General features: G+C 40.6%; 1 protein-coding gene across 3 annotated transcripts in view; it reads right to left on the bottom strand.

Moving 5' to 3' along the window:
* The window catches only part of Btbd7 (BTB domain containing 7), a 113,236-nt gene extending 102,763 nt beyond the window's left edge, over positions 1–10,473 (bottom strand). For all 3 annotated transcript variants that reach the window (XM_027931700.2, XM_071607581.1, XM_071607582.1), the window contains exon 1: positions 10,198–10,473. The gene's annotated coding sequence lies outside the window, so the exon portion shown is untranslated. The remainder of the gene's footprint in view (positions 1–10,197) is intronic.
* Between the last annotated feature and the right edge of the window lie 7,886 nt (positions 10,474–18,359).

The following is an 18,359-nucleotide window of genomic DNA, read 5'->3' as shown; positions in this document are numbered from 1 at the left end:
TGCCTTAGTAAAGTAAAAAGCCAACAAATAAGTAGATGTTTATAACCATATGTAACAAATCTTTTCATAATCATCCAAAATATATAACAAATTTCTAAATGTATATTCTAATTCCCTTTTTCCTTGTTTTAAAAATAAGTTTATTGTTTTAAAAATTACTATGAAATTTATTTGATTAAACATGATGAAGTACACTAAGCCTGTAAATGTTAACTCCTTTCCCATCCTTCCACTCTTGTCAGACATTATTGCTGAAGCATGTGACAGAACTATGACTATAATTAGGCTATAATGAGACTTCTCTATCATTAGCTATTACTAACATTTGCTACAAACTTATCTAGTTTTGCCACAAAGCTCTTTGCCTACAAGAAAGTTCTCATGTCTAGTCTCAAGCAAGCAAAAAGTATTTTGGGAAGGTTTAAGACAAGAATAATTAGGTCTTATGAAGCATATTATAGAATTCTTCTCTAAAGAATAATTCACAAGGAATGCTAGTTAAAACAGACCTAAATATGGTTCAAAACATGGGAGAAAAAGACATACTATCCAATGTATACATGAATCAAAACATCACATTGCACCTCATAAATATGTATATTATGTCAATCAAAAATTTTATCTAGGGCTGGGGTTATAGTTCAGTGGTACAGTGTGTGCCTAGCATGTGTGAGGCACTGGGTTCAATCTTCAGCACCACATAAAAACAAAATAAATAAAAGTATTGTGTCCATCTACAGCTAAAGAAAAATTATTTGCAACTTTTAAGATGACACATTATACTTAGAATACAAGAATTTGCCTAGCTGGGCGCAGAGGCTCACACCTGTAATTCAGTAGCTCAGGAAGCTGAGGCCTGAGATCATAAGTTCAAAAACAGCCTCAGCACTTCAGTGAGGCCCTAAGTCTAAATAAATTTAAGTACAAAATAAGGGCTGGGAATGTGGCTCCGTGATTAAGTGCCCCTGGGTTCAATACTGGTATCCGCCCCCCCCCCCAAAAAAAAAAAATCCTTAGAAGAAGAGAAGAAAATAGCACAATAATAGCACAATTCATTACCACTCCTTCCATAAGGGACAGTGGCCAGAGGCAGCTCAAATTTTTTTATCTAAGAGGAACTGTCTGGACAAAAATAAAGGGCAAGCAAAGAACAATGCATGTTTTAATTGATTTCTCCATTTCCACTTTAAAGACAATAACATACCTCATGCTCATTTTAAAATTCCTTACACAGTACTCTTTCATGTTATTATTTCAACCTAACAATGAACTTACTGAATACCTATTATGCCAGACACTGTAGTACGTGCTATAGTTCAAAGAATACAGAGTCAAGTGGAAGGATCAGACATACAAGCAAGTGACTATAAAAGATTACAATATGGCCTATAAGACAGGTCCAAAGTACCAACAGACTGAAACACAATTGGTAAAGGAATCACAATTAAATTTTGAAGAATAAAAGACACTATAACTTCCAGAAGATTTAATGGCAAACAATTCCAAAGTGCTGGCATGAATGGGGGCGGTGAGGGGGCTGGGGTTGTGGCTCAGCGGTAGTGTGCTCGCCTAGTATGTGCAAGGCTCTGGGTTCGATTCTCAGCACCACATAAAAATAAGTAAACACAATACACTTATTGTATATTGTGTCCAACTACAACTAAAAAAGAATATATATATATATATATATATATTAAAAAAAGAACTGGCATAAACAATAAGAAATTTATCTGTCATGAGAAGTCTCGAGGTAGGGAAGACTCCAGACTCAATAGTATGTGACTGAATAACGTTATCATAGAACCAGATTCCTTCTACCTCTCTGCCATCTTCAAGGAATGTCTGATTCCCTGTTTTCACAGCTGTCTGGAGCAAAAGGGGCCCCAAGCTGCCTTGTTCTTAAACAAGAAGGGAAACAAGTCTTTCCCCCAGAAATGGTGATTTTTTTCCCTTCAAATTATTATGACAAATAATAGTTTATAGGGAAATGCCATGAGCTGATTTAATTGGCTTGGACTAGTCAAAATCAATGCCTGGAGTTGGTAATGAATCATCTTCTCCAAACCTCCTATGTGTGTGACCAAAAGCAGATTTCTATTAGGAAAACAGATACTAGACAGGCATAATAGAGTTGATGACAAAGAACAAAGCAAACTCCAAGCACTGGGATAAACATGAAAACCACAACACAGGGAAAAGTTTGGTATGGCTCAAGTGATGGGAAAGCTAGGGTTGGACACCGTTTACAAACTTTTGAGTTTGGACTTTATCCCACACACAACAGGAAGTTAACAGGTTTTTTGTTTTGTTTTGTTTTTAAATAGGGGGAGAGAGAGAGAGAATTTTTAAAAAAATATTTATTTTTCAGTTTTCGGTGGACACAACATCTTTATTTTATTTTTATGTGGTGCTGAGGATCGAACCCAGCGCCCCGTTGCATGCCAGGCAAGCTCGTTACTGCTTGAGCCACATCCCCAGCCCCAAAGATAACAGGTTTTTAAAGGAGAGAAGTAACATGCTCTAACTGGGCTCTAGTAGCAATACAAAGAACATTGAGAGAGGGAGAGTAGGAGAACAAGTGGCAAAGACTCAGTTCAATAAATAGTCCAGACTAATAAGGTTAGGGTAGTGGAGAAGAAAAGGATGGAACAAAACAAAAACAAACAAACCAAAAAAAAAAAACAAGGTAGAAAATCTAAGACAGACCTTTCTATACCTATTTGTTTTTTAACAGGTGAAATTAGGCTTCAGATAGCTTAAAGTGATTTGCTTAAGCTCCTAAAACCATAGAAAGTAGTAGAATCTGCATGGAGGTCCAATTCCAATTCCCAGGTCAGTATTCTATTACATCACAATTATAGCTAAAAAAAAATCCCAAGAATGATCAAGAAAGAAAATGTTTTGAATCCTGCAGCTTAAAGGATTACTCTATGTTAAAGTGATTCCTATTTATTCCACCCTTAAAATAATATTTTCTGGGCACAGTGACACCTGCCTGCAATCTCAGCAGCTCGGGAGGCTGAAGCAGGAGGATTGCAGGTTCAAAGCCAGTCTCAGCAAAAGTGAGGTGCTAAAGCTACTAGTGAGACCCTGTCTCTAAATAAAATACAAAATAGGGCTGGGGATGTGGCTCAGTGGCTGAGAGACCCTGAGTTCAATCCCTAGTACCAAAAAACCCTAAAAAAACAAAACCAAACAAACCATAATCATGTGTCATTTTATGACATGGATTTAAAGATAATCTATAGAAGTTGGAGCATTATGTTTCTAAAGCTTCTATATAAATTGAGATAGTAAGAATATCTGACTCAGCTTGAAATGTCAAATTTATAGACTGAAATGTTTTAAAAATAAAAAAGAAAACTAAAACTTGCATTGAATGTTTGTTTAATGCTTTGAAAATAAATTAAGTACTGAATGTGTTTCATTAAAAATCTGGAGTCAGAAAGCATTAGAAAAGTTTCTTCTAAATCATCTCCCTTTGAAATTTTGCATTCTGATAACTGACTGCTACTTGCATCAACTTAAGGAAAAACTCACTTTTAAGAAGGTATCTGTTTTAGGGGGCTACCACTTATAGCTCAGTGATAGAGTACTTGCCTGGCATGTCTGAGGCACTGGGTTCAATCCTTAGCACCACATAAAAATAAATAATAAATACAATTATTATTGTGTCAATCAATCTACAACTTAATTTTTTTTTTTAAAAAAGATACCTGTTTTAGAAAAAGCCACTTTGTAAAGTGACTGTTTTTATGTAGAATGGACAAGTTTGACTTTGTTTTATTACCACTGTACCAAGAGTGGGTTAATAGGGAAGATGGTTTAAAATGAAAATAAGCATTTTTTCCACTAACGAAACATAAACTATACACTTTTTAGCTTTCTGGTCTTCTGCTTTTCGATTCAATTAATAATACCTTTGTGAGTACCAATGTGCCATAGTATACTAGATGAATACTATTATAAGTAAAAGTGAACTAGAGTTATTCATGCATACATCTGTGTGACTTTTTGATTAATGTCAGGTAAGAAGATATCACTCTGCCAGTGACACCAGAATTTTCTTATTCACCAAGCCAGAAGCTCTCTTTCAGCACTCACAATTGATTTTTTAAAACACTTAATGAGGGGCTGGGGATGTGGCTCAAGCGGTAGCACGCTTGCCTGGCATGCATGCGACCCGGGTTCGATCCTCAGCACCACATACAAAGATGTTGTGTCCGCCGAAAACTAAAAAATAAATTAAAAAAACAAAACAAAACAAAACAAAAAAAAAAACACTCAATGAAATCCAGAATGTAAGAAAAGTATCAACATAATAAATGCCATACATGGAAAAACTCATGCTAATATCATCCTCAATGGCAAAAAATGGAAAAATTTCCCTCTATCTGGAACAAGCCAAAGTGCCTATTTTCAACACTTCTAATCAACACAGTATTGCAAATCCAGGCTGAGCAACTGGGGAAGAAAAAAATAAAAGGCATCTGAATTAGAAAGAAAGTAGTAAATTAATTCTGTTTATAGAACACATGATTTTATATGTAAGATTTCACAAAAAAATGTTAGAAATAATAAACAAATTCAGCAAAGCTGAAGAATACAAAAATCAACAGGAAAAAAAAAAAGTTGCATTCTTATACCCTGACAAGAACAATAAGAAAACAGTCCTATTTACAAAGGCATTTAAAAAATAACAAAATAAGAAATAAACTTAATCAAGGAGATTAAAAACTCTTCTACTGAAAACCATAAAATGTCGCTGAAGGTACTTGTTCTAGCAGTACATGTCCTAAAATGAAAATGACGTAGAGGGTCAGTATGGCAGAAAGAAAAGGAAGAAAAGCAAGCTGGCAAAGTTAAAAAAACACATATAAAGCCAGGCACAGTACTGAACACCTATAATTCCAGTGGCTCAGGAGGCTGAGGCCGGAGGATGGAGAGTTCAAAGCCAGCATCAGCAACAGCAAGGCACTAAGACAAGACCCTGTCTCTAAATAAAAAACAAAAAAGGGCTGGGGATGTGGCTCAATGGTCAAGTGCCCCTGAGTTCAATCTCAGATACCCCCCAAACAACCACACACACAAATAAATGGAACGACATCCAGTGTTCCTTCACTGGAAGATTTAATATCATTTAAATGTTAATACTACCCAGTGAAATCTACATATTCAATGCAATTCCTAACAAAATCCCAATAGCTTTTTTTTATAATTAAAAAAACTATCCAATTATTCATACGGCATATCAAGGGATTCCCAAATAGCACAACAATCTTGAAAAAGAAGAGCTAAGTGGAGGTATCACACTTTTATTGAAAAAAAAAATTATATATATATAACACCACAATAATTAAAAGTGTGGTTTTGGCATAAAGACAGACTTATAGATCAATGCAACAGAACAGAGATCCCAGAAATAAGCCTTTGCATTTATGGTCAAATGACTTTTGTTGTTGGGCTGAGGATATAGCTCAGTTGGTAGAATGCTTGCCTTCACAAGACCCTGGGTTTGATCCCAAGCACCATAAAAAAAAAAAAAAAAAAAAAAAAAAGATTTTTGTTGTTATTCTTTCTTTTTTCTTCATTTGTTTTGTTTTGTTTTGTTTAATGCTGGAGATTGAGCCAGGGCCTAGCACATGCTAGGCAAACGCTCTACTACTGAGCAACACCTCCAGCCTCTCAAAAGATTTTTCAATAAAGATGCCAAGACCATTCAATTGGAAAAGACTTAAAAAATAAAAACGTATACTATGAAATTCTTAAAAGACAACAAAAGGAAAAACTTCATGACATGACATTGGATTTGGCAATGATTTCTTGGATATGATACCAAAAGCATAAGCAACAAAAGAAAAACTAGGAAGTAGAACTTCACCAAGATTAAAAACTTTTGCACATCAAAGGATGGTGAAAAGGCAACCCATAGATTGGAAGAAAACGTCTGCAAACCATATCTGATAATGGACTGATATTCAAAAAAAGACGAAAAATTCCTATAACAAAACAATCTGATTTAAAAATGGGTAAAAAATTATTTTTCCAAAGGAGATACACAAAAAGGTAATAAATACAGGAAAAGATGCTCAACACACTAATCATTAGTGAAATGCAGATCAAAACCATAGTGAGATACTACTTCACACTCATTAGGAAGGCGTATCAAAAAGGAAAAAAAACAAAAAACAAACAAACAAACAAACAAAAAAAACCCCCAAGAGTTGGCCAGGATATGGCTAGAATGGAATCCTTGTGCACTGCTGGTGGGAATGATAAATTTTTCCTGGTATTATAGCCAAAAGAAATGAAAACAGGGTCATTTGTTTGTTTTTTGTACTAGGGGACTGAAATCAGGGGCATTTAAACTGAGCCACATCCCCAGCCATTTTTCTATTTTATTTAGAGATAGGGTCTTGCTGAGTTACTTAGGGCCTCACTAAAATGCTGAGGCTGGCTTTGAACTCACAATCCTCTTGCCACAGACTCCCAAACCACTGGGATTCCAGGCATGTGCCACTGAGCCCGGTCAAAACAGGGTCTTGAACAGATTTTTTATATCCATGTTCATAATACACAGTCATAATACACAGTCAAAACTAGAAGCAATTCAAGTGTTCTCATCGGGCAAATAAATAAACAAAATGCAGTATATACACAAAATAGATATCATTCATCCTTAAAATGGGAGGAGCTGGGTGTGGTGGCGCATACCTATAATCCCAGCGCTCAGGAGGCTGAGGTAGAAGGATTGTGAGTTCAAAGCCAGCCTCAGCAACTTAGCAAAACCATGTCTGTAAATAAAATATATAAAAGGGCTAAGGATGTAGCTCAGTGGTTAAGTGCCCCTGGGTTCAATTCCCAGTACCAAAAAGAAACAAGAAAGGAAATTTGGATACATGCCACAACATGGATGGAACTTGAAGATGTGATGTTAAGTTAAATAAGCCAGTCATAAATACTCATGATTTCATGATTCTACTTACATGTGATACCTGGAGTAGCTAAATTCACAGAGACAGAGGATAGAATGGTGGCTGTCAGGGGGTAGGAGTAACAAAGTGTTTACCGAGTTCAGATTTCAGTTTAAGAAGACGGAAAGAATCCTGCAGACGGGGGTTGGGAGTATAATTCAGTAGTACAGTGCATGCTAAGCATGTGTGGGGCCCTGGGTTCCATTCCCAGCATACCCCCACATAAAAAGGATTTTGCAGATGGATGGGAGTAATGGGTGCATAGTGATGTGAATGTATAAATGCATAGAACTATACAACTTTCAGTGACTAAATGATTAAATTTTATGTTATATGTATTTTACACAGTAAGTATTCACACATGTATACACATACTTGCTATACAATCCTTCCTACTTACTTTACTCTAGTTTAGGATCTTATCTACTCATAGGTAGGTAACTCAACAGCCAGCTATTGCCTTCCCCAGTTCATTCCATTCTCTCTTCATTCTAACTCAACCTATAGATCATTGATAAGTTCACTTTGCTGTTTATCACATTAATTTCTGTCCTCCAAACTTTCAAAAGTTCTCTATGCCTTGCGCAAGAGAATAAAAATCCAAATCTCAATTTAGCATTCAAACCTTTCTACAAGCAGATAACATTCCAACTGTCTAATGTCCTTATGGAAAACATTCTCCAAAGGAAATTCATCTTAGTTTCCCTCTATTCCCCTCCCCAAACTAATCTTCAATTTATAGTCCTGTTTTTCCCTATAAATTTTCATTGGTCAATTCAAGTCTCAAGTGTTCCAGGAAGTTTTTTTTCTTTCTTCTTTTTTTTTTTTTTTTTTAGTGTTGATGGACCTTTATTTTATTCACTTATTTATATGTAGTGCTGAGAATTGAACCCAGTGCCTCACAAATGTGAAGCAAGCACTCTATCACTGAACCACAACCCAGCCCCATCTTTTTTTTTTTTTTAAATAATGGTACCAAGGATTGAACCCAAAGACACTTCACTGACTTCTGAAACACATCCCCAGCTCTTTTTAATTTTTTATTTTGAGATATGGTCTCAGTAAGTTGCTGAGGCTGGCTTTAAACTTGTAATCCTTCCAGGAAGTTCTTTATACTCCTGAAGGCTCACTCAATCTCCCTCTCCTCTGAATACCCACATTTTTTGTATAAGCAGAACTCACTAGGCTGTCTTCTAGATTTCCGTAGGTACATCTTATCTTTTCAACAAGAATCTGGGGGCAAAAATCTTTCTATTGTACTCCTTTCCTTCATCCCATAGTGCTAATGTAATGCAAAACACAAAGGAGACTTTCAAGAATCACCTGTGTAATTTTGGATGTGTTTCAGCAACTAGAATATGAAATCAGAATCACTTGGTTTTATTGTAATTCTGAAGGTTTGCCTGTACCCACACTATAAATAAAATTGCTGTGGTCCAAAAAGACAGAAAGTAGGCAGTATAATTTGGAAAACAACCACAGGTATTTTAAATCCTAAAATTAAAAGTCAGAGACAAAGAACTTGTTCAAATGCTGGTGTTGGGACACAGAACAATATACTAGTTAGGTTTTGTGGACATAATAGTGACCTGCAGGCTTTACTGAATTCATGCAAGAGGAGCCGTGCTACATTTGGATGAAAGATGAAATAGAATGTAGGATGAAAGATGAAATAGAATGTAGTCACGGGCCTATGAAAACTCCAAATTAAATGTCTCTCCATTTTTTTAAAAGTGTAGATGGACATAATATCTCTATTTATTTATTTTTATGCCTCTTGTGTGCTAGGCAAGCCCTCTATCACTGAGCCACAACCCAAGCCCAAATGTCACTCCATTTTTAATAGATTCAGGTCGGGGAGGGGGTCTTCATCAGTTATTTAAGGTCATAATCAGAGACAGGAGCTCTCCTTTCTGCTTTCAACTTTATTGCATAAAAACCTAGGACTGGAATTGGTAGTGGTGGTGAAGAATTCAATGAAGACTGAGCTCAGCAGTGTAGAGTTCTCTAAAGGGCTCGGTCCTAGTTTTGAGCTTGCTCCTCACAGCAGTAAGACCCAAAGCAACTCACTCACCTCCCTGGGTCTAGAGTCCCAGTTTTAAAACGAGTCACACCAGATCTCTAAAGGTTTTTCTGACTCCAAAAAACGTCTAATCGTAGCTGCTGTTAAATGTATGATTCTTATAAAGCGATATCAAATCTCTCTTCCACATTTCAGGAAGAAAACAATTTATTTCAGCAATATAAAAAATGTGGATGCTATTCAGAGACAAAAGATTCTGTTGAAAAAGCTAAGTGATTCTTAAAGAAAATAAAAGCCTCTTCCTCATCACAGTTAGATGTTTTAGTAGAGGAAACAGTGCGGTGGTAAAGATAACACAGACTGCTGTAAATTACCGAAGGCCTACTTCACAGTACTTATTATCTGTGCTGGTATGTGGAGGGGTGCTATTGTAGTTCAAAGCACAAACAACATTCCTCAGAGTTTCTCCAAAATCGGTGAGAAAGTTCTCGGGGTGGGGTGGGGGGTGGCGGTAAGGTAGTAAACAGCCCAGGAAAGGACCTGGCAATGAAAAAGGCACCCTCCAGCCATTTCTGTATTCCCCTTCCTCCTCTTCATTACCAGACACACTGTATTGTTTCCCTACCTGTCAAAGCTCAGTCCCAGTTTTTTCCCCCCATTAACAGCTGACCGGACCACCTAACTTCTCCCCCTGAGACTCGCCGGCCCAAGGCCTGCGGGCTCCCCACGCCCAGGCCCGCCGCCCTCACTCCCACCCCCGGAGGTCGCAGCCCCGCTCCGCGTAAACCGGCGCCGGGGGCTCGGGAGCGGTTTCCCCGCGTCCTGGGAGCGGAGGGTCCCGCCCCTCCGAGCCCAGAGCCGGAGCCCAAAGCCGACAGGGCCGTCGCCGCCGCCGTGGCGGCGACCTCGGGCCACCCTCCTGTCCCGAGCGCCACACCTCGAACCTCAGCCCCCGGGACGGCGGCGCGCTGCCCGGCCCGCCCCTCGGAGCGCACCGGGACCGGCCAGTCCGGCGCCGGCGCGCCGCGGCCCCAGACGGACGACTCCCTCTTCCCCGCCCCGCGCTCCACTGCCTCCCGCGGAGGCCCGGCCCAGCCCCGGGACCCTACGCCCAGGGACATCCCCTTCCTCGCCTGGACGCCCAGCGCTCCGCTGGAGAGCGCGTCGGCTCCACAGCCTCAGAGACCCAGGGACACTCACCACGGAGGCTCCTCCCGCTGCTGCTGCTGCTGGGACCGCTGCCGTCGCCTCCGCCGCCGCCACCCCCAGCACCGCCGTCCGCACCAGCGCCAGCACCCGCGGCCATCCTCCTCCTGCCGCCGCCGCCCTCTCCTCTCCTCTTCTGTCAGTGGCTCAGGCTCCGGGACTGCTCCAGGTTCCCCACGCCGCCATTTTGACTCCTCCAGGGAGCAGGAGGGGCTCGGCTCGGCGCGGCCCTGGGGCGCCTGCGCGGCGCTGCGGAGCCCACCCGGCCCCGCCCGCCCTCGCCGACGGCTCGCCGGGTCACGTGATGCGGTGTCGGCGCCTGCGCCGGAGTCGGGGGTGAGGAGCACCGGGGAGGCGCGTTCGTGGGGCCTGGACCCGTGGGAGCAGAGTGCAAGCTCTTTATTCCTGCTCGTTTTCTAGGTGTGGGGTGACAGATCGTTCTGTATTTGCAGCTCGTTGTAGCATCTCGCTTATTTCAGGGAACTGTGGCACATTATTAAATGTATCAGAATGAAATCGTAATAACTGCGTCACTGGACGATCAGTTCTATCAATTCACGTTCTGCTCGGCGGCCGACATCCTTGGAGTGATCGGGCATGATGCATCATTGTCTCAGGGAACTGCAATTCCGTGGAAAAGTACTCTGACAGACTTGGCGCTTCGGTGGCTGCTTCTTGGCAGTGTTTCTTAAAGCATTTGTCTGCGTGGTCCCTTTACAGGCACCACCTTGCTAATTTGTATAGTGGCTATAAAAAAGTCTTAGGGGTGTAACTCCGTGGTAGAACGCGTACTTAGCATGTACAGGGCCCCGGGTCCCAGTCCCAGATCATAAAGGCACTGAGGTTTCCCTCTCAAGATCCCACCAAACACAGGACAGCACTCATGGAAGCTTACAATCCGCACTTGGGAGAGCCAAATTGCTTCCTTAGATAACCCTTGTTTGGGAGTCTGCAATAATTTCAACGTTGCAACAACAAAACACCTTATATTTATGAAGCACTCTTACAATTTTCAAAACAGTTAAATACATGGTCTCATTTGAACGCCAAAAACCACCCTTTGAGGTAGTTGGAACAGGTGTTACTATTGCCAATTTTCAGCTACATGAGCAAGCCAAGACTAGCATACAGGCTTCTGACTCTGGCCAATGAGCACTATTGCATCTCACTAGCCTCTGACAGGTTTAAACAATATTGCTGTAAATTCTTCCAGGAATTTATTTTAAAGTATTTGCATTTTCCATCTCTATCCACTCTTTAAGATGGGTAGCTGGCAGGCCTCTTTTAAGTTTTTTAAAAATTATTTTTAGTTGTAGATGGACGCAATACCTTTATTTATTTTTTTGTGGTGCTGAGGATCAAATCCAATGCCTCATAGGTGCTAGGCAAGCACTAGGCAAGCGCTCTGCCACTGAGCTAAGACCCCAGCCCTTTTGAGTTGTTTTTAAACCTCCTCTGAAACCAGGGGAAAACCTGAACAAACCCTTTAGATTTAAGTTGCTCTTAGTTACTTGATTTTCTAGACTTAACCCACTTCATATACTCTGAGCTATGTATTTTTTTTTCTAAGTATTAGTCATTTAGTTAACTAAAAGTTAACACCTCTGAGGTGTAGATTATAATGGTGACACATTATAATGTGACAGTTGATGAAGTTTGATCTAATAAATATTCCCAAATCCTATTTGGGGGAGGTGGATTTAAGTCTTACTCTCTAGTCTCCACATGCTTGGCTGCCTCATGAATAGATTCTTTCTGTTTTGCAAAATTCATTATTTCAGTGTTGGGTGTACTCTGTTTCATGCAACTCCAAGCTCCACGGGATAAAAGCAATGTGGAGTTTTGTTATGTGTTTTAAACCATCTCTTGATCCCTTATTATTTTATCCATTTTGTAATCAGTTGCAGGACTTATATTTTTTTAGATATCTTCCAATGTCATTGCTTTTTTTTTGGTTCTTTCTTCAGATTTGTTATTTCTTCCTTGTGTTCATCCACCACATCCCTTTTTTTGAAAAGACAGTTCTTTCCAATTTGTATTAGTTTACTCTTTCCTCTTCTATCCTATGTGTCTCCCCTACTTTAATCCTTGAAGATTTGGAGATTATAGTATATTGTAGTAAGGATTCAAAAAAGGATTCCCCTCTAGCTGACAAATCTTACCAACCGTGCACCCAGCTGTAGATAATGGGCAAGAAGTAGATGAAAAATTGAGAAAATCAAGGGAAATAGGCCCATCTAGTTGGAGCCAATGATTAGTTCTGAGTGTCTACCTCCTATTCCCCTACTGTTATACTTCTCCTAAATTTATAATTTAAATTATAAATTGAAGCCACCTACCATTATTTCCCATTATTTGGCCTTTGTCCTCATCAACTAAACGTTATGTCACTGTAAAGGGGTTCCAGGTGGTCTCTCCAGAGGCAGAGGAGATCTCCACCTAGACCTTCCCTGCTCTTGACACATTGAAGAAAAGAATTTAAGGACGAGTCAGATTTTAGCAAAGAGGAAGATTTTTATTAGAAAGGGAGAGGTGGAGGTACACATTCTCAGAGCAGAATGAAGGTTATCTAGGCGTGGGCAGGGGAAGGTATCTGGGAACAGCACAAGTATGGCGATCCCAGGAGGTTTATGATGGTCTTGTCTTCCAGGATCTTCAGGTTGACATTGCCTCTTTTATCTAGATGACATTTGAAATGTGTCTATGGTGTAGGTTTCTTAAAATGCACCTCCCTGTGTTTGATCTAATCTGAAAATACATTGTGTGTCTAACAGTGCTCTTGCATTTTAATTAAAATGAGGCAATTTTCATAGATGAGTTAATTTACAATAACTTTTAAATTTGTAGATTTCTTAGAAATTTGGGAGTGACAAGCCTGGGAGAAAAACTGGCCTGGGAGGAAACATATGAGGAACTTTAACACAAGGCTTTCAGATTGTTGTAATCTCCTTCTGTTTTCATTGAATTAACTGAAAAGGCAAGAGAAAGTTAGATACACCCTGAAAAGAAAGGCAGGCAAATTGACTAGGGATTGAAATGTGACAAAATGATTAGGTTTAGGGCTTTTGTTAGGATATAGGGTGGAATTTGCAGTAGCATAAAACCTTGAAGTGGTACTTAGCCATGATCTAAAATGAAAAACTCCTTTGTTGTGGTGCACACCTGTAATCCCTGCTACATAGTAGGCTGATGTAGGAGTATCACAGTTTAGGGCCAGCCTGGGCAACATAGCAAGACCCTATCTAAAAATTCAGAATGGAACAAAACAAATTTATAATCCAAAACAAACTAAAAAGGACTGGCAATGTAACTCAGTGATAATATCACTGGAGGAGTTCCCAGAGAGGGGTTCTGGTTTCAGAACATTTGGAATCCTTGACTTTTGTGGCAAAAAGAAGAAAAAGGAAAAAAAAAAATTCCGCACCTACAGTTAGAGACAAAGACAGATTTCTTTGGGAAAGCAGATGCACATTCAAATAAGAATGCAGGCCATTTCCAAAACAAGAGATAGCAAATGGTTTGGGGCATTAATATTTGTAGAGGGAAATGTACGGAGGTGCACACCTGTATTCTCAGTGACTTGGGAGGCTGAGGCAGGAGGATCACAAGTTCAAGGCTAGCCTCAGCAACTTAGTGAGAACCTGTCTCAAAATAAAAAATAAAAAGGGCTAAGGATGTGGCTCTTAAGTGCCCCTGGGTTCAATCTCCAGCAACCCCACCCCACAAATTTCCTTGTCTACACTGTTTCTTGATGATTTATTAAAATGTTAAACAAGATTATTCCCCCATTATTAGCACTTTGTCATTTGTTCACAATCTTCATTACTTTGGTTATGTTGCCTTTGATGTGGAAATCTATCCAAGATTTCTAGAAAAGCCAAAAAGTTTTGCTGGCTGCTGGTTCCACCTTTTTATCTATTTGTACATTTGGAGAACGCTGGAAAACTGTTTTGGTACAGAGGCTATGTATGCATAAGTGTTCCATGATTCTCTCTGCTCTTAATTCATCCACTTTTTATTTTCTTATTGTACCACTTGCTGCACTTTTGAAATACTGAATTTACTCAGTTTACAAATTATGGTGTTATGAAATATACATTTGGCCTTCATGGCCATTTCCTAGCATAAGAATCATAATTTTCTTGGAATCATCAAAGTGATAGGTGTCTTTTTGTATTCTAAAGAATTACTAATGTCAGGCAGCCTGTAAGTAGCTCTAGGATGGGGGCTGGTTACCAGAAAGATCAAGGCAGAATTAGAAAATTGGGACTTCCAGCCCCACTTCCTAACCCCTGGGGAAAGGACTGGGATTGGAGGTTAGGTTGATCCCTAAAGGCCAATGATTTAGTCAACATGCCTATGTAATAACACCTTCATAAAACCCACAAAGGGCAGCGTTTGTTACTGAAGGTTGAGAATTGGGCCTTGGTTGTAATACCTAAGATTAGGACGATTACCCCAGTGTAGAAACTGAAGTACAACACATTCCCAGAGAGTAATTGGAGCAGGATTATTGCAAGGTGAGGGAAAGGCGGGGGTGGGGTGGGGGGGCAGATTGACTAGGCACCAAAAGTGCACCAGAATGATTAGATCTTGGGGTTTTGTTAGGATGGGGTGGGAATTTGCAGTGGGAAACTTTGGAGTGGCAGGTAGCCAGGCCTTTTCGGGCCCAGGAACTTGCACAGTTTTGGCCCATTTGGAGAATGTTGTAGGCTTGCCTGTGTTGTGTGAATATTGAGGGTATGCATCTGTGTACCTGGGTAGTTTTGCACTTTGGGGCCTACTACCACTGGTGGAAGATCATGTAACAGTCAACTGATCCTCAGAACAGCTTCTGGACACATGGGACTGTGATGTGTGCCCATAAACCTGTATGTCATGAGACATCCATGGGCTATGTGTGTGAGCTATGTGCATCTTAGTGTATGAGGGGACTGGTCTGGCGTTGCACACTGACTGGGCTGTGAGATGCAAATGTGCCTTTTCTCTTACTCTACCTGGGATCCCACACAGCACCCGCCCTCCATCTTAGAAACTCATGTTTGTGTGCTGCATGGTTTCTTCACAGTTTTCTCAGTTATTGGTACAGCCAGCTCCTTTGAACCCAGCTCATCTTGTCAGCCTCGCCAGCTGGCGATACCTATGGACAAGGGAGTTGAGGCCCCTATTTTGTGGACTATGTGGAACGGGGAGTGGCGGGACCTTTGGTGGTTCTGACCAGTCTGCCTACCTTCCTAAGATGGATTTCTTCCACAGCCTCACCCCACACAAGGGGGGCAGATTTATATCCTTATGACCTTCATGATAGGTATCGAGTCCTCTGGGTCAATTGCTGGTCAAGGGTCCTTTTACAGCCGCCCATTTCTCATTTTCCCCTTCTCCCATTCCTGCTTATCTCTAGCTACCCACCTATGCTGACCAGTTTGGAGAGCTTCTGGATAGCTGAACAGCATATGTATGTCTTCATCTGTATCTTTACAATATCCTTTATAATAAATCACAAGTGTTTTCTGAATTCTGTGAGCTGTTCTAACAGTAATTGAACCCAAAGAGGTGAGTAGTGGGTCAGAAGCATAGTTAAAACAACGTGGGACTAACAATTGGCCTCTGCCGCAGTCTGGCTGGGCACAATTCAGGAGCCACTTGTCAAAAGAAACGAACTTTATTTTTAGAACCACACACCCAAACAAAACAGCTCCTCAGGAAAGCCTTCAGAGCCCAACTGCCACAACCAGCTTCCCACAAGCCTCTCCACCTCCCCCACTCCTCCTGCTCTTGAGGCCAATTGGCTGGGTCACGTGGGCGGAGCCAAAAAAGTCCCCCAATGAGCAGCTCCATGGTCTGAAAGGGCGGGGGAAACAGCCCAATGAGCATCACCGCAGAGGAGCCAATCAGCTAGAAGTTGCTGGGGCAGCTGTCAGCCAATCATCAGCTGGCAGTCTGAAAGTTTGCTGGGGCCCCTTCGGCTGTGGCTCTCAACAGGCCTCCGAAGTGAGCCACAGCCCATGCAACTGAGCCCTTACCCGGAGGATCTGTTGCTATCTCTAGGTAGAATCTCAAGTGTCAGAACTGAATTGACACTAAGCTGGTGTCTACTGCTGCAGAAAAATTGCTTGTTGGTGGGTGGGGGAACCTTCACACATTTGGTCATAGAGAACTTCTGTGTTGATTATGGAATAAGGAGAAGAGGGAGAAACTGAGTATGTTTTTCATCTGTATTGTCAGACATGTCTATCAAAGTTTAGATTAGTCTATTTCAGTATAACACATATTTCTTTAAAGTATCAAGTCCAGTGCTAGATGGTAGGGGAAGAAAAAAAATGGATCTTTCCCCTTAGGAGCTTTGATACTAAATAGGAAGACAGAATGAAAAACAGTTTTTTGTTGTTGTTTGTCTGTTTTTTAAGGCTAGGGCTAAGATGGTTTTCATGAGTGAGTTATGCCATTAACAAAGACTAGACGTGTCTTTCTACAATGTCAGAATTTATTGAATAACAATGAAATCACAAGCTACATCAATTTCTTCAGCTTTAATTTACTGAGTACTCTTGATTTCACTTGGTACCTAGGATCAGTACAACCATGAGTTCTTTTATCCCACTCCAATCTTAATTACTAGTATCCATAACAGTCAAGACACCCATCATAATTTACACAATGACATATAGGTTATAGAGTGACCAATAAAGGGTTATTGGCAGCCACAAGGCTTAAAGGGGCAGAAATGAAAGCAAAGACAGAGTGATGGAAAGGAGTCACTGAAAGTGATCAGACAAGGTTAACAAACCTAGCTGCAGAACTTGTTCAAGGCCCAGAACTTGTTCAAGCCAAGGTCTGGACAGCAGGCAGTTTCAAAGTGGGCTGCAAATTCTGGTAAAGATTAGATATTCCCATGTATTCATGTGCCTCTGACTTAATTCAATAAGATTTCAGTTGGTAATTTTTTTATCAGTACCAATTAATTTATTTATTAGTTTGTGCATTGTGATCATGTGTGCATTTTTTTTGTTTGTTTTTTTAAGCTCTGATGGTGATTCAGTTGCCCAGAGAAGTTACCAAGTCCTTCTTCTGTAGCAATTGCACTCAAAATGGAGTAGCTTATTACACTGCTACTTTACAGAATGGAATAACTCAGGGACAGGCACAACCAGAAAACTGCTGTTCTGTATGACATGGAGTAACTCAGCAAAGAAGAGCCTGCTCTTTGCAATGGTGAGGAATAAGGGTTCTAAAAAAAATAAAAATAAAAAAAAATAAGTGTTCTAGCATCCCACAGGTCTGGATGGGCATGTGAATGAACAGGCCAATCAACTTTTTCTGGAAATCTCTTCCAGGCTCTCAAAAGAGATGTTTGTTTATTTGTTTGTTTTTATCTATTTCTCTGGGATTATGACCTTAAAAGACCATGTAGGTCTGGGCATGATGGTGCCTGCCTGTAATCTCAGTGACTTGGGAGGCTGAGGCAGGAGGATCACAAGTTCAAGGCCAGCCTCAACAACTTTTGAGACCTGTCTCAAAAAAAAGGTCGGGGGGTGGGAGTGTGGCTCAGTGGTTAAACATCCCTGAGTGAAAGGCACTGGTGCAAAAAAAAAAAAAAAAAAAAAAAAGACAATGTAAAATTTCTTTCTTAACTAAGAGGGGAAAGCCATGTGCAGGAGGAAAGAAGGAGGACGATAAACAGAAAATTGACAGACAGGAAGCCATGATACTATTTGAACACCTGTACCTACATGTGCCTGAATCTAACCCAACCCTCGTCTTTTCTTTTTTTTTTTTTCTTTCTTTCTTTCCTTCCTAAAAATATTTTAGTTGTAGTTGGACACAATACCTTTACTTATTTATTTTATGTGGTGCTGAGGATTGAACCCAGTGCCTCACACATGCTAGGCAAGTGCTCTACCACTGAGCCACAACCCTAGCCCCTGCTCCTTTCACTTTTAAGAGCCTTTTCACTACCCCATCTCCTCTTTATCTTCAGCTGGTGGGAAGTGGGTAAAAACATGGGTTTCTGTTTCCTGGAGTCAAGAGTCCTGAATTCATGTTCTGTTCTTCTCCCTACCCTCTCCATCAGCAGCCCAGTTCACCTGGTCACCTATGCTGAAAACAAAGTCATCTGTATATACCTGTGTATTCTTTCTGTCACTCCAGGCTTTTCT

The sequence above is a fragment of the Marmota flaviventris genome, chromosome 2, assembly GCF_047511675.1.
Source record: "Marmota flaviventris isolate mMarFla1 chromosome 2, mMarFla1.hap1, whole genome shotgun sequence".
In the NCBI taxonomy this organism is placed as follows: Eukaryota; Metazoa; Chordata; class Mammalia; order Rodentia; family Sciuridae; genus Marmota; species Marmota flaviventris.
Note: the sequence above shows the minus strand (reverse complement) of the source record. Positions and strands in the feature narration are given on the sequence as shown.